This window comes from Phacochoerus africanus, chromosome 11, assembly GCF_016906955.1.
Source record: "Phacochoerus africanus isolate WHEZ1 chromosome 11, ROS_Pafr_v1, whole genome shotgun sequence".
NCBI classification, from domain to species: Eukaryota; Metazoa; Chordata; class Mammalia; order Artiodactyla; family Suidae; genus Phacochoerus; species Phacochoerus africanus.
In genome coordinates, this window is record NC_062554.1 from 122,071,394 (window position 1) to 122,080,454 (window position 9,061).

Genomic DNA, 9,061 nt, shown 5'->3' on the forward strand with positions numbered 1-9,061 from the left:
CGCAGCTTTCTCAGGCGCCATCTGCTGCCCCTTGCAGTTAGGAGGAGGAGGGGTTTGTGGCAGTGACCACGACATCACTTGGTGGGTTTGGCTGTCAGCCTCTCCCCCATCTGTGGTCCCACAGCCAGATTTTTCTTCCACGTGACACTGTCCTTACGCAAGAATTTTGCAAATTCAGTTCCTTGAGACACTGTGCCAAATCCTTCAGCAAAATTGAAACCTTCCACATCTGCTCTGTTCCTCTTAGTCACTAATTTTGGTAATTTGATTACAGAGAAAAACGTTCTCTGTTGGAACTTTTCGGCTCTGGCCCAGCAAACTGGTTCTGCTCGAGGTGCTGTGTCTCCCCTCCTTCTTGAACAGGGTCGTGTTATTCCTGCTTTGTTCTAGAGTTTGGAAAATACAGCCTGGACCTGAGCTGCTGGGGGCAAACTGCCTCCAGTTCTTTTTATAGCAGGGTGGGGCATAAATAAATAAATACATTCACATAAACATAAATACTCTGGGCAGCTGCTGCTGGAAAGGATCAATACCTGCATGTGTTTCCTTCGACAAAAAGGGACGGGCAGAGAGTGTTACAGATGACTTCACTTACTGGCCCCGGGAGCCCAGCCCGGCTGTTTGAGCTGTGAAACCGTGGGCAGGTCCTTGGTTTCTTCAGGCCTCCGTTTTCTTCACTTGAAAGTGAAGGCATTTAAGTTGGCCTTTCCAGCTCAGACGGTCATTCATTCATTCCACAAATATCTGTTCAAGGCGCTGGGGATGTAGCCTTAAATAAATCAGACGCAAACTCCTGGTTTCGAGAAACCCAAATCTTAGTTCTGTAGTGGGATTGTCTGTTCCCTTAGGAAGTTGCGGTTGAGACCCTGCTATGGGACAGGCACTCTGCTGGTCACTGGGGAGACGCGGGTGGCCCAGGTAGCAGTGGGCGCTGCTGTGATGGAGCTTGCAGTCTGAGAGGGAGGAAGTGATCCCAATAAAGGGGCCTTATTGCGTTGTGATGGGGTGAAGAGCAAGATGCTAGGATGCAGGGGTGTGTGTGGGGGGGGACCTGCCCCTGTCTGAGGGTCCAGGAAGGTCTCCTGAGAGGAGAAGGCTGCTCTGAGAGGGAGGAGGAGGAAGAGGGGAGGGAGGGGTGTTCTGGGCCCAGGAAGAGCCTTTGAGAAACTGGGAGGAACTGGGAAAGGTCTGAAGTGGCTGGAGCTGGGGAGGAGAGGGGAGTAGGAGGAGGAAGCAGAAATTTAGCCCGTGAGCTGTTCAGGGCCATAAGCCTCCACGTCTGCATGGGGACCGGGAGACCCAAGACTATGGGGACCCCTCAGAGAATGAGGTGCCCCCAGTGACAGACCCCAGCCTGTGGGTGGCACTCCCAGGTTGGGGGTCCTCTTCACCCAGCCCAGGTCCCCCCTAGTTTACGCTCAGGCCCACCAGCCTCCCAGGCCATTGGAGCAACCCTTCATATTTGGCCTCCTCCAGACACTACTTCCCCCTAATTTCTACCTCCCCCCTTTTATTTGGCTGCCCCCATGACATATGGGAGTTCTCTGGCCAGGGATGGAATCCGAGTCTCAGCTGCAACCTGTGCCACAGCTGTGGCGATGCCAGATCCTTAACCTACTGCTCTGAGCGGAGGATCAAACCTGTGCCTCAGCAGAGACCTGAGCCACTGCCATGGGATTCTTAACACAATGCATCACAACCGGAACTCCCCTAATGTCTTTCCTTTTTTTTGTTTTTGTCTTCTTTTTGTCTTTCTAGGGCTGCACCCACTGCATATGGAAGTTCCCAGGCTAGGGGTCCAATTGGAGCTGCAGCTGCTGGCCTACGCCACAGTCACAGCCATGCGGGATCCAAGCCACATCTGTGACCTACACCACAGTTCCTGGCAACGCCGGAACCTTAACCCATTGAGCGAGGCCAGGGATTGAACCCGAAACCTCATGATTCCTAGTCAGATTGTTTCTGCTGCGCCACAACAGGAACTCCTAATTTCTTTCTTTTATCAATTTCTTTTCCTGAGGAGATGTCTGTGGTTGGAGGCATCCAAGGCCTTGGTGGTATGAGGGGGGCCTTTTGTAACTGCACAGTTTGCCCTTCCCAGTAAGCTGGGTCTTTCCCTGCATATTTTCTTTGGAGGCCTTGCTGGGCTCTGGCTGAGCTCAGAACTTTGGTGAGAAGGCCGCGTGGGACCTGAGGGGACTGATCGTGAACCATGCAGTGCCCACGTCAGGAAGGACCCACAGACCCAAGAACCAAGGCCGGATTCTAGCCATACTGCACTGATGCAATCTTGAAGCAAACATTTTATTTAAAAATAAGACAGGAAAAAAAAAATAAGACAGGGTTTTCCACATGAATTGTGTCCCCTGAGGTGTGACATCCAGTGGCACGCCTGCCCTCTGAGCTTCAGTCACCTCAGCCACCTTGGAGCTCCTCAGACACGCTGTGTTCTCTCCCTCCTCGGCGCCTTGGCCTGTGCTGGGCCTTCCCTTCGAGGGCTTTTCTTCCTTCACGTCACATCCTTTTGCCTCTGTTCCCCTCACTCCTCCTCCTCAGCTCAGCTGAAACATCACTTCTTCAGAGAAATCTTCCCTGACCCACCCGGGCGTGATTTTAGCCTAACGTGGCTCCCCATTCTCATCCTTCAAAGCACACCCTTCAGCTTACGGTTCAGTTTGTGAAGAGGTTTGACTGATCCCCACTAGACTCTGCGTCCTCTGAGGGCAGGAACCATGTCTGTTGAGTCATTGTATCTTCAGCACAGAGCACCAGGCCTGGCACACCATGAGTGCCCTGTAAACATTTGCTGGATGAGCAAATGATCATGCATCGCCATTTCCTAGCCTTTTGGATGTGCTGTTATGAGGGATCTCAAGAAAGCAGAAATCACACTCTCTTTTGATGACTGTCTGGCTTGTGCTTTTGTGAACCCTGGGCTAAGGCAAGCCTGTCAGGACACGTGTTTTGGTCTGTGTTTGACAATAACTCTGGCCAGAGGGGACATGAATGGGATATTCAGGGGTAAGGAGCTCAAGGCTCTGGGCAAAAATCAGACATTTGGGCAGAAGCTGGGAGTTCGATGTGGCCCAGACAGTTCATGCTCATCAAATATCCACGTGTTCCCTCCATGCCCTGGCTGCCCTTACACTGGGGAATTGTGCCTGGTTCTTTCCAGTGGACCACGCGGAAGTGGTGGGAGCCATTTCTATGGGGAGGCAGTTAAGATGCATATGCCTTTTTCATCTCTCTCATCCCTTTCCTTGAAGGCCATGTGTCCATAAGACGCAGTTGCAGTTATGGAGAAGGGGTTTCCTCATGTGTGGCCAACATTTTGTGAATGAGAAATCCTTGTTATATCAGACCTTTAGGATTGAAATGAATCTTATGACGATTTCAGGATGTCTTTGTTCCTGCAGCCTATCATAGACTGTCCTGACTGATACCCTCAGCACAGTAAAGCTTCTTCAGGATTCAGTTTTCTCAAAAGCAAAATATTTATTTTCTTTTAAATTCATACCTGTTAACTAGATGGCATCCGGCGTTCTGGAATTTGTATTAAGAATTCTAGGCATCCCACCAGTGATTTTTCAGGCACCACAGATCCTGTCAACATTTGGTTGCGTTGGTCTCTTCTTGAAGGCGTTTCCTTCCCCTCCTCCAGGAACAATGTTTCATATTAAGTAAAAGTCTTTGAGCCTTTGGTGGCATTTCTGACAGCTTATGGAAGACAGGTTCTGCTTGGCAGGCCTCTGGTGTGTCTCGCACACCCTTCAATCTGGCCTCTCCCAGGGAAGCTGGGCGGAAAGCACATCCCTCTCAGTCCTTCGTCTCCTCCAATTATTCAGAAGACTCAGAATTGAAAGGCTCAGACCTTGATCAGATAAAAAAAAAAGGAAAGAAAAAGAAAAAAAAAGCCCCCAGTTGTTTATAGAATGAGAGAGGCTGCTGCTGAAGAGGAAGGGGCTTCTGCTGGTGACAAATGACTGATCCTGTCCGCGCTGAAGGGGCTCTCTGGCTTGCTTTCGCTCAGGGTCCGACTAGCTGGCTGACCTTGGGCGAAAGCCCGCTCCCATTTCTTCCTGTGTGAAATGAAGTGTGTGAGTGGGGACAGGGCGAGGTGGTCCTTGGTTGGTTTTCAGGGGTCATAGGAGCGGGTAATGGGGGCATCGGTTATGGCCTCTCCTTGCCAGAAAAGTCTTGCTTTTATTTATTTCATTTGTGTGGTCGGATAAGCCCTTGGTTACTACTAACTGCTCTCTTCTTAATTCCTGTTTTGTTCTGGTTGTCATGATTCCAAAAGAAAGAGGTGGGTTTTTTTTTCCTCCCATCCTCTGCAGTTTGGGTCTCCAGGCCCTAGGGGTTTGTTCACAGCATCTGAGATTCAGGACAAAAAAGTCATGCACAGGGAGGATCACTCTCCCAACCTAAGTTTTGTTTGGAGGTGGCTTGTGCAGAAGGAGAGGCGTCTGGGCTCAGAGCAGTCCTTCCCAGGAGAGAAGGGGTGGCAGGGGCCAGTAGGGGGTTGGAGGCCGAGGTCTCGCCCGGCAGAGGGAATGGTACTGGTTGTGGGGTGGCTGCTGTGTGCTTTTGGAGGCCAGTGCTTTGGCCTTGAGAATAGCTGTGGCTGGGTCTCTGTGGTCAAGTATGTCTGGATGAATGAACAATCGAGGAGAGAGCTGTGGAGGGTGGCCTTCTCTGTGCAAGGAGCCATGGTGGATGCAGAGATGAAGGGCAGTGCCCCCAAGGGATGGGACGGGGGAGGGGATGCGTCGGGGACCGGCCGGCACTGATCCGGGACTCCTGGGCTACCACGATGAGTAGAAACTGGGTGCCAGACTGAAAGGATGTCCTTCAGAAGAATAGGAAGGTGTGTCATGTGGAGGGAATCCTCCGCTCTGCTTGTCTGGCCTTCTTCTTTGGTTCTTTTCCAGAAAAGGCGATTAAACATTTGCAGCCCCCTGTACCTGCTGAATGACCTCTGAGGTTCTTTCTGGAGCAGACACTGTCATTTTCTTTTAAAAATTTTAATCGAAATGTAGTTGATTTACAGTGTTGTGTTAATTTCTAGTGTACATCAGAGTAAATGAGTTATACATATTTGTACGTATACTTTTTCATATTCTTTTCCATTATGGTTTATTGCAGGTTATTGAATATAGTCCCCTGTGCTATACAGTAGGACCTCGTTGTTTATTTTATATATAGTAGTTTGTATCTGCTAATCCCAAACTCCTAATGTATCCCTCCCCCACCCACTTTCCCCTTTGGTAACTTTATTTTCTATGTTGGTGAATCTGTTTCTGTTACATAAATAAGTTCATTTGTGTATGTTTTCTCTTTAGGGCTACATCAGTGGCATGTGGAGGTTCCCAGGCTAGGGGTCGAATCAGAGCTGTAGCTGGCAGCCTATGCCACAGCCACAGCAATGCAAGATCCGAGCCACATCTGGAATCTACACCACAGCTCATAGCAACTCCAGATCCTTAGCCCACTGAGTGAAGCCAGGGAGCGAACCTGCATCCTCATGGGTACTTGTCGGGTTCTTAACCTGCTGAGCCACAACAGAAACTCTGACACTGTAGTTTTTTTTTTTGTTTGTTTTTTTTTTGTTTTGTTTTTTTGTCTTGTTGTTATTGTTGTTGTTGTTGTTGCTATTTCTTGGGCCGCTCCCGCGGCATATGGAGGTTCCAAGGCTAGGGGTTGAATCGGAGCTGTAGCCACTGGCCTACGCCAGAGCCACAGCAACGCGGGATCCGAGCCGCGTCTGCAACCTACACCACAGCTCACGGCAACGCCGGATCGTTAACCCACTGAGCAAGGCCAGGGACCGAACCCGCAACCTCATGGTTCCTAGTCGGATTCGTTAACCACTGCACCACGATGGGAACTCCCCTGACACTGTAGTTTTAATGCCAGCTTAGCGGGGGGGTGAGTGTCTCACACCAGGGAAATCCTCTCACCTCCTCCCCAGCTCTGCTCTGCAGCAGGGCGGGCACACCTTGTTGCAACTGTAGAGTGTCAGCCGTGGCTGGGAAGTCTAAAAGGATCCTCCGACAGATTTGAATTCCAGTTCACAGAATATACATGCGACTGGGAGCAGCAGAGCCAGATGTGGGTGGGGGGACCTATCCTGGCTCAGTTGAACCAGCACTGACCCCCTGATACTTGGAAATGCTCAGGGAACGCAGAGGCTCTACCCGCCAGGCCAGCTGAACTCCCCAGTGTTGCTGCCACTGCTCAAAGGCACAGCTCCGGCAAGTGAAATGAGCCACTGACCCCACTGGGGACCTCCGGTGGGGTTCATGTGAGGTCCTACCCACAGCATAAACGCATGCATGAGCTGGGGGTGTTTCTGTGCCTAATCCAGCCGTGACTGCCCCCTCTGTGTTTCACTGGCCAGCAGGGCTTTTGGCTTCTGGCTCCCTTAAACCTCCCGGATTCCGATTCAAAGTTTACTTGCATTTCCCCTACACCACTGGCGAGGTCTTTTCAAAACCCCGACCATGCCAGCCCCCTGCTTAAAACCCTCCAATGTGTTGAATGAAAACCAGCATGTATGATATTTCTCACCCCAAGTGAGCCATCTTGCCGGCTTTTCTTGCCTTCCTTTTCCCGCCCTCTTTCCACTCTAGTCACGTGGCCCTTCTTCCAATTCTCAGTCTTCCTGGTGAAGACTTCCTGCCCCAGGACCTTTGCACGTGCAGGCCCTCTGCCTGCTTTTCCTCCTATTTCTTATCCTTCAGATCTCTGCTTCAGTATTACCTCCTTCAAAGGACCTCTTTGACCACCCATCACCTCTTTGATCACCCAACATCCCTGCTCTTCTAGACTCTGTCACAGCCCTGCATTGATTCCTGGACAGAATTTTTCCATCTGGAATAATTTTAATTATTGCTTGCTTTGGTTGTTTCTGATCTGTCCTCCCCAGGAGTGAGTTCTTCAAGGGCATGGACCCTGCCTGTTTTATTCCTATTGCATTATCCCCAGTCCTGCTTCTAGTTGTCACACAGCAGGGGTTCAATATATTGAACAGAAGTATGTAATGCATTGATCTTGGGGTAAAAGAGATTGCAGGGCCAGCCCTCCGAGTTTGGGCCATAAGAGGCTCCGCTGAGTGTGAGGTGAGGCCACCTGCTGACAGGTGCCCATCTCTGGATGAGGGCAGCTGTGGGCCCTGTTGGCAGGGCAGTGGGCTCCTGCTCTCTCATGGCTCTGGCCCCCCTCTAGACTGTCATAGGCATCCCTCCACCCTCTCCCTGGCCTCACCCAGCAGATATGAGAAGGCCACCAGGGAGCTGGAGAGCATCAAATGCTACAGGAATGGCTGGAAAAAAATGCGGTGTGGGAGACGCCCTGCTGCCCCTCGCAGCCCTGTCTTTTCCTGAAGCCTCCAATGGGAGCATCACCACTTAGTGAGGCCAAAGGAGTGGATTTGGTGGTTTGTCAGCTCCAGGGCAGTGGGGATCACCCAGGGAGTTGAGTCCAGGTGAGACTGTAAAAGATGCTATTGTTTGAGGTCACAGAGAACAGCCCGTATTAGGGCCCAGGGTCTCACTTGGGAGTCAGTGGATAAAAGAATGATTTAGTAGCTTGAGAAAGGGAAACCGGCTTATGAGGCTTCCTCCAGCTGCTCAGCCATAATACCGTCCAAGAGCTGACCTTTAATGTGGGCGTGTGAGGCCAGCCTGCTGGGATAGACCAGAAGGATCAAGCCAAGAGATACTGATGGCAAATCTAAACCAATCCAGGGTGGAAGAGCTGGGCTGGGGGTGGGGGGCACAGCCTAGGGGGAGGGCAGCCAGAGAGCTGGCAGAGAAAAGCCAGCCGTCAGAGGTTCGTAGGGGGACCGGTGAGCACAGAGAACTCTTGTGGGGGTTTGAAACAGTGGGAGCCGCCCTAGGCCTGAAAGCCACACCAGCAGAAGGACCAGTGGCGTCGGGGGGCGGGGGATGGAGAATGTTACTACCACCCCAGAGCAAGGTGGGCAGGGGTGTCTGGAGCTGCTGTGGTGGGTGAGTGTCATGGACCTTGAGCGGATATTTGGTGGCGCTTGGCAAAGCCTCCTGCATGTAAACAGCCCCATTCCGGCCTATGAGGAATGTAGCATCTCCACTTCCCAGATAGGGACACAGGCCCTGCAGAAGCCGAATGGGTTACCTGAGGCCCCTGGCTGATGGGGGGCAGAACCAGGATTGGAGCTTTTCTGAGGCTGAGGTCAAGCTTTGGTCCTTTCTGCTAAGCCACAGAAGTGTTTTGTGAGTTGTGGAGCCCCTGCTAGAGGCTATGGCCACTCTCCTCTGCTGGATCTTCCTGCTCCTCAGTTCCAATCAAATCCAGTGCTGAGAGTCTTCACCAGGCCCAAGCCTGCTCATGTTCTGCTGCTCTGCTCCTTCGGTCCATGTAGTGACCTTCCTCACCCTGGACTCAGCCCCCAGGAGATCCAGGCATGGACTTTGGGGCAGAGCATGAGGGTAGATTCTAGAGTCAAGGTTTCTCTCTCAGGCTATGCCATCAGTAGGATGGAGAGTCTATATGTTTGTAAGAACCGGCCGAGTCCACCAAAACCTCCTCCAGGTTCAGGAGGGAGCCCTGGCCTGACTTGGATGGGGTTTCCCTTTTCCTGGAAAAGCTGTGGTGAATTGCCTTAATGGCTCCTATTCTTCCCTCTCTCTTTATCCATGCCCTTTACCATGTGACTTTGTGGATTTTATTTCCTTATGTCTTGAAGCTGGGATTAGTCATGTGACTTGCTTTGGCCAATAGAATAAAGCATAGTTTCCAGCCTGGACCTTGTGTGTTTGGGCGTGCGCTCTTGCTCTGTTCCTGGAAAGGATATGCCTGGGCTTGCCCACTGGCTGATGAGAGGAGGAGGATGAGAGACGTGTGCTCCACCTAAAGTTTCCAGCCAAGCAAGAGAATCCCTGGTGGATCTGCAGATGCTGGCCTCCACCAGCCACTCTGTACCACTGTGTGAGCCATAATTGTTTAATTTTGTGGGCCGTTTCAGTTTTGTGGCTGGTAAGCAGTAGTCTGTTAGTGGTAGCTTACAGATTCAGAGGCA